Source organism: Lemur catta, chromosome X (genome assembly GCF_020740605.2).
Source record: "Lemur catta isolate mLemCat1 chromosome X, mLemCat1.pri, whole genome shotgun sequence".
Classification (NCBI taxonomy): domain Eukaryota; kingdom Metazoa; phylum Chordata; class Mammalia; order Primates; family Lemuridae; genus Lemur; species Lemur catta.
This window is the reverse complement of record NC_059155.1, coordinates 26,306,138-26,312,314: the sequence shown is the minus strand read 5'-3', so window position 1 is coordinate 26,312,314 and position 6,177 is coordinate 26,306,138. Positions and strand designations below refer to the sequence as shown.

At 40.0% G+C, this 6,177-nt stretch overlaps 1 pseudogene; it reads left to right on the top strand.

Annotated features, from left to right (window-relative positions):
* The first annotated feature begins 3,832 nt into the window (after positions 1 to 3,832).
* LOC123628179 lies at positions 3,833 to 4,877 on the top strand (annotated as a pseudogene).
* The last annotated feature ends 1,300 nt before the right edge of the window (positions 4,878 to 6,177 follow it).

Here is a 6,177-nt window from a genome sequence, read left to right as displayed (position 1 = left end):
CCTGAATTGCCTAGGGGCTGGCTGCCCAAACAGGTTTGATGTCCCTCCACTTGGGGTGTGCCCTGTTCTGATGAAGCCACCAGGCATGCAGCACCAGGGAGGGCCAGTGAGCAGAGGGCTCACAGTCTAAGCACCCCTTAATCTGCTGCAGGACTTCAAGAGAAATGGTTTGAACTCCAATCTCTGTAGAGGCCTCAGTGTGGTGGCTCAATTGTCACTGTCAGCAGCCATAGGTGTGGGAGGGGAGGGGAAGGAAAAGAGTTTGGATGGAGAAAAGCTAACAATCTGGTTGTCTCCATGCCCCTCTCCACAAGGCAGCCTGCCTGGAATGTTCTGGCTCCAGGGTCATGCAGATCCACAGGGACTCACTGGACCCGTGTGGGTCCCGCAATCTGGGCCAGAGTTAGGATATGTTTGTGTGGGAACGAACAAGCCCAAAACTGAGAGGCTAAAGCCCTCTGGGGAGGACAAAGGCACATAGTCGGTAGGGAAGCAATATATTGCCTGCCATCCTGGCTCTGGTCTGTCGTGATGGGAAGCGTCCCAGTCGGGGGGAGGGCTGGGAGCTTGGTACTGTGTACACAAGAAACTCCCAGTTCTCTGGTAGCAGCAGCTTTTGGGCTATGGGAGTAGAAAGTCTCTCTAACAGCTCGGAAGCCTGCTGACTGTCAGAGATGTGATGGCGAGAGAAACAAACTGCTCTACCTACCCTTTTCGCTGGACTCCAAGCCTCCCAGGTATTGATCTCCACCAATATCTTGCTTCTCCTTATTCTGCTGTGCAACTTCTACCTGTGGAGTCCCCTACAGGTTCTAGCACCCTTCTCTCAGAATTACACCCAATCTATGTTTATCTGTTTGTTTATTTTTTTTTCTCTTTCGTCTAAAACCTTTCCTTCCTTCTGAAGACTCTCTGGCAGCTAGTGTCTCTGGTGAGCCATCCTCCCTCAGTCCAGTGTTATAGTGAGAAAAGGTTTGGTTTTTGCAGTTAGATATATGCAAGCCTGATTCTACATCTAAGTGCCTCAGGTAAATTATTAATGGCCCTGATTAATCATCCTGAGTCTTAGCTTATTTCCTAATTGTAAATAATAATATCCAATTTTCAACTTGTCATAAAGATTAAATTTATTACTATGTTTTAAAGTTGCTTGGCACAGAGTAGGTATTCAGCAAACATTGGTTTCCCTCCCTCTCAAGGAAATCGAACTTTTATTCCAAATTACAGTGGAGGAAAATTTTATGGATATGGGAGACACAGCAAATCTGATTCTAATATCTACTCATGTACTTGCCAGCTGTGTAGCCCTGTGTAGTCTTTAATTTCTCTATGCTTTGGGTTTTTTTTTAATATAAAATGAGAATAAAATTACCAAGCTTGAAATGTTATTGTGATGTTGAAAATATAAAATGCCTAGCAAGCAGCTTGCACAAAGTAGGCCCTCATAATTAACAGCCATTATTTCTGATATCTGAGAGACTCTGGAGTGGAAAACCTATTTAATGAGCATTCAACACTGTAAAAATGTTTGAGAACTTTTGAAGGTCATGATTTGTAGACAACAGGTTTTCAATGCATAGACTCATTCAAATTGCCACAGCAAAGAGGTGACAAACTATTTCATAGACCTTGTAGGAAATTCATAACCACTCAAAATATAGTCAATTTAGCATCCATTTCTCTCTTTTACTAGCCTAAAACACAATATAAAGTTTAGGAAATATCATAATAATAATTAAATTATCTGGGAACAGAAATGAGGACAGCTGGGTAAAACGCAAGCAAAGCAAAGCCCTGGTGACTATAAAGCTATAACTCCAATATGATTAAGTTATATTTTTTCTCTACCTTTTCTCCTTTGCTTCGTAAACTTTCATATTTTTAAAAAATACTCATTTTCATCTTCTTCAAAGCAGGTCTTATAAGATAAAATCATATTTCTCCCTACTACACACACACACACACACACACACACACACACACACACACACACACATTCTTTTAGTACAACGTTATAGCCAAATAGATTTTATTTAGTATCTTCCAGGTTAAAAAAAAAATCTCTGAAAGACTGACACTTTCTCAGCTAATCTATTGACTGCAAGGCAAATTCTCTCAGTTGAGTTATAAAGCTCAGTAAATAGAGGTTTATAATGGCAAAGATGACAGACTTTTAACTAGAATGACACCAGCACACCACTATAATTTTACTTTTTGTCTAATTCTGACAAGAGTCTCCATAGATCATGGTTAATAGCACTCTGGGGGTTTCAACATTTCTGAGAGGGGCCACATAATTCAGTGAACGTCTGGTGAGTATCCAGTATACATGTCAGAAAAGGAGGAAAGGAAGGGATTGGCATTTTCCTCAAATGCCACCAGTCAAAGCTGTACTGAGAACAAGATGGAAACATTGAGAACAAAACAATGGCTAGTGGCACAGCATTCTGTCTGGAAATTTTTTTCTGGCAGCCTTGTCACTTCAGCTGCTATATCAATTGTGGTTTGTGATTGATTTATGTGAATTTTTTTTTCCTTTTAATCCCTTCAACTCTTTTGGTCACATGTCTTGTGTGTTTTCCTGAATGCAGAGGACAATGGGCTCTAGGTGCTAAATGAAAATATGAACTGTTGATATGCAAAGTAATAGATTTGTTAACATCATTCTTCCAAGCTGTCTTTACCTCATCAATTGAGTACTACCTCCTCCTTCTCCAACACATGTTAAAATAAAGCATATTATGAAAGAATCGAATGATTATATATTTTTTCTTGAGTGTTTCCCAAACCAGAAAATAACTTCAAGTGAATATGTAAACTTTGCTGACACTGTCTTCAAGAAGGAAAGGCAAAGCTTTCTCGGTGAGAGGTCTGGGAACTTGGTATCCTGAACAAATAAAATCCATTTGTGTAGAAAGAATTCCTTATTTCATGCTCCTTATCTAAGAAATAATCAAAGGATAGGCACCTTAGGATTCTCTAAATCTAATAGGAAATAATTTTTGGATGTTGGTAATTTATAAATAGTAAAACTTTTTAGAAATAAGATTTCTTTAAATGAAGTTCAGATCTTATTCAAATAAATAAAATGATAAATTTAAATTCTGACAAGAAAGATGTATAAAGATTAGGAGAGAATAAGGGGGATTGAGATGCTGATAATATTCTATTTCTTAATCTGCATAGTAGTTAATGGATGGGCTTACTTTCTGATCATTAATTGAACTGAACATGTGCATTTTAAACACTTTTATGAGCATTTATTATATGTCAAAAAGGAAAATAAAAATCTAATTCCATTGTAGAAATAGCAATGTAAGTTTAGCCTACAAACTAAGTGGAAACTTCTAAAATTGCAGCCAATTGATAATACAAAAGGAAATTTATTTTCTATGTATTGATAAAAGATAAGTTAATTTTAATTGGAATTTTACTATTATAAGATAAAGGAAAATCATTTATTTCCTGATACATTGGTGTTAATATCTCTTTAAAAGCTAGCTATGTTAAAATTATATAATTTAGTCTCATGAGTTATATGAATTTCTTGGGTGCAATGTTAATAAATGCCAGGAAAGTGACATCAGCAAGATTATGGAGGTAATGCCAGTTTTTATTTTTCCATAAAAACAACAATTGAGAAACCATCAGGTTGATGCAAAAGTAATTGCGGTTTTATTAATAGCATTGTTGATACTTGCCATTTGATATTGGAATACATTCTTAAATAAATGTGGTTATGTTATACATAACATTAATGTGCATTTCTCGATTTATGTTTTATTTGCTAATGACTTATTACTTGCTCTTTATTTTATATTTATTTCAGACTATGGAAATGATGTTAGACAAAAAGCAAATTCGAGCAATTTTCTATTCGAGTTCAAAATGAGTCGTAAGGCAGTGGAGACAACTCACAACGTCAACAACGCATTTGACCCAGGAACTGCTAATGAACATACCGTGCAGTCGTGTTTCGAGAAGTTTTGCAAAGGAGACAGGAGCCTTGAAGATAAGGAGCACAGTAGCCAGCCATCGGAAGTTGACAACGACCAATTGAGAACAACCATCAAAGCTGATGCTCTTACAACTACACGAGAAGTTGCCGAAGAACTCAATGTCAACCATTCTATGGTCTAGTTGTTCAGCATTTGAAGAAAATTGGAAAGGTGAAAAAGCTCAATAGGTGGGTGCCTCATGAGCCGACCGAAAATTGAAAAAAAAAAAAATATCGTCATTTTGAAGTGTCGTCTTCTCTTATTGTACCCAACAATGACAAACTATTTCTCGGTTGGATCGTGACATGCGATGAAAAGTGAATTGTATACAACAACCAGTGACACACAGCTCAGTGATTGGACCGAGAAGAAGCTCCAAAGCACTTCCCAAAGCCAAACTTGCACCAAAAAAAGGTCATGGTCACTGTTAGGTGGTCTGCTGCTGGCCTGATCCACTACAGCTTTCTGAATCCTGGTGAAACCACTATATCAGAGAAGTATGCTCAGCAAATCGATGAGATGCACTGAAAACTGAAACACCTGCAGCTGGCATTGGTCAACAGAACGGGCCCAATTCTTCTCCACGACAAAGCCCAATTGTACATCGCACAACCAACACTTCAAAAGTTGAATAAATGGAGCTACAAAGTTTTGGCTCATATGCCATATTCACCTGACCTCTCGCCAACCGACTACCACTTCTTCAAGCATCTCGACAACTTTTTGCAGGGAAAATGCTTCCACAACCAGCAGGATGCATAAAATGCTTTCCAAGAGTTCCTTGAATCCCAAAGTATGGATTTTTATGCTACAGGAATAAACAAACTTATTTCTCGTTGGCAAAAATGTGTTGGTTGTAGTGATTCCTATTTTCATTAATAAAGACGTGTTAGAGCCTGGTTATAATGACTTAAAATTCACTGTCCAAAACCGCAATTACTTTTGCACCAACCTAATAGCTATGAATGAAAATAGGTCTGGAGAACTCATGCGTTTTTGAAAGAAGATATGGCAATATACATAAGCAAAAAAAAAAAAAGCTGACAATAATCATACAAAAAGAGTAGGAAGAACAGTTTCATTTTGCCTGCATCATCCAATCATCCACTGCTCAGTGCTGAGAGAGAATTCCGTAGCTTATGAGAGCCCCTCTCAGGGGAAAGGATAGCAAGGTAAATAACAAGCTTCATCATTGCCCCAAGGACCAGCTATGGTTTGGCCCACCCAGGTCACTGGGAGATCAGGATAGCTGTATATCTAGAGACTGATAGGGACAAAGAAGGAGGGCAAGGGCTATGAGGAACAGCCCCATGGCAGGTGCCACAATGATCCCCAGTGGCCTGCTCTGCAGAAGATCCCAGCAACCTTTGCTGCTGAGAACCTCAACAGCCCTGTGGCCATAATGCATTCCCCATAGTTTTCAACATGAGTACCCCACAGTGTTCATTGTTGCAGATCCCAGTGGCTTGCTCTGCAGAGGATCTTAGCTTCTTGTGCTGCTGACGAAACCAACATCCAGCACAGCCACCACATATGCCCTGCATATTTTATTGCCAAGGGCTACAGTTTTTCACCTTCACAGATTCTAGCTGCCTCACTCACCTCCCTTATTCTTCTTCTGTAATCAGAGCCAACCAAGCCAGAGCTGCTGTAGGCACCCTGCCTAAGGACCCAGCACAGCCACCGTACGAGTACCTGCAAACAGCCTGAGCCCCTGCCACTGGCACTGAGTCCCAATGCTGCATGCATACCCATAGCTGATCCTGCAGCTCTGTGCAGGCATGCAGGCAAACTTCACTCTGATGCCATCCGCCACCACTGTGTGGGCACCTGTATCTGGCACCTGAAGTCATGTACATGCACACTGCCAGCCTCAGTCCCCAAACAGTGGAGACAAATATACCCAGCCCCAACTCCCATTTCTTTTTTTTTTCTTTTCTTTTCTTTTTTTTTTTTTTTGAGACAGAGTATCGCTTTGTTGCCCTGTCTAGAGTGAGTGCCGTGGCGTCAGCCTAGCTCACAGCAACCTCAAACTCCTGGGCTCAAGCGATCCTCCTGCCTCAGCCTCCCAAGTAGCTGGGACTACAGGCATGCGCCACCATGCCCGGCTAATTTTTTTTTCTACATATATTTTTAGTTGTCCAGATAATTTATTTCTATTTTTAGTAAGATGGGGTCT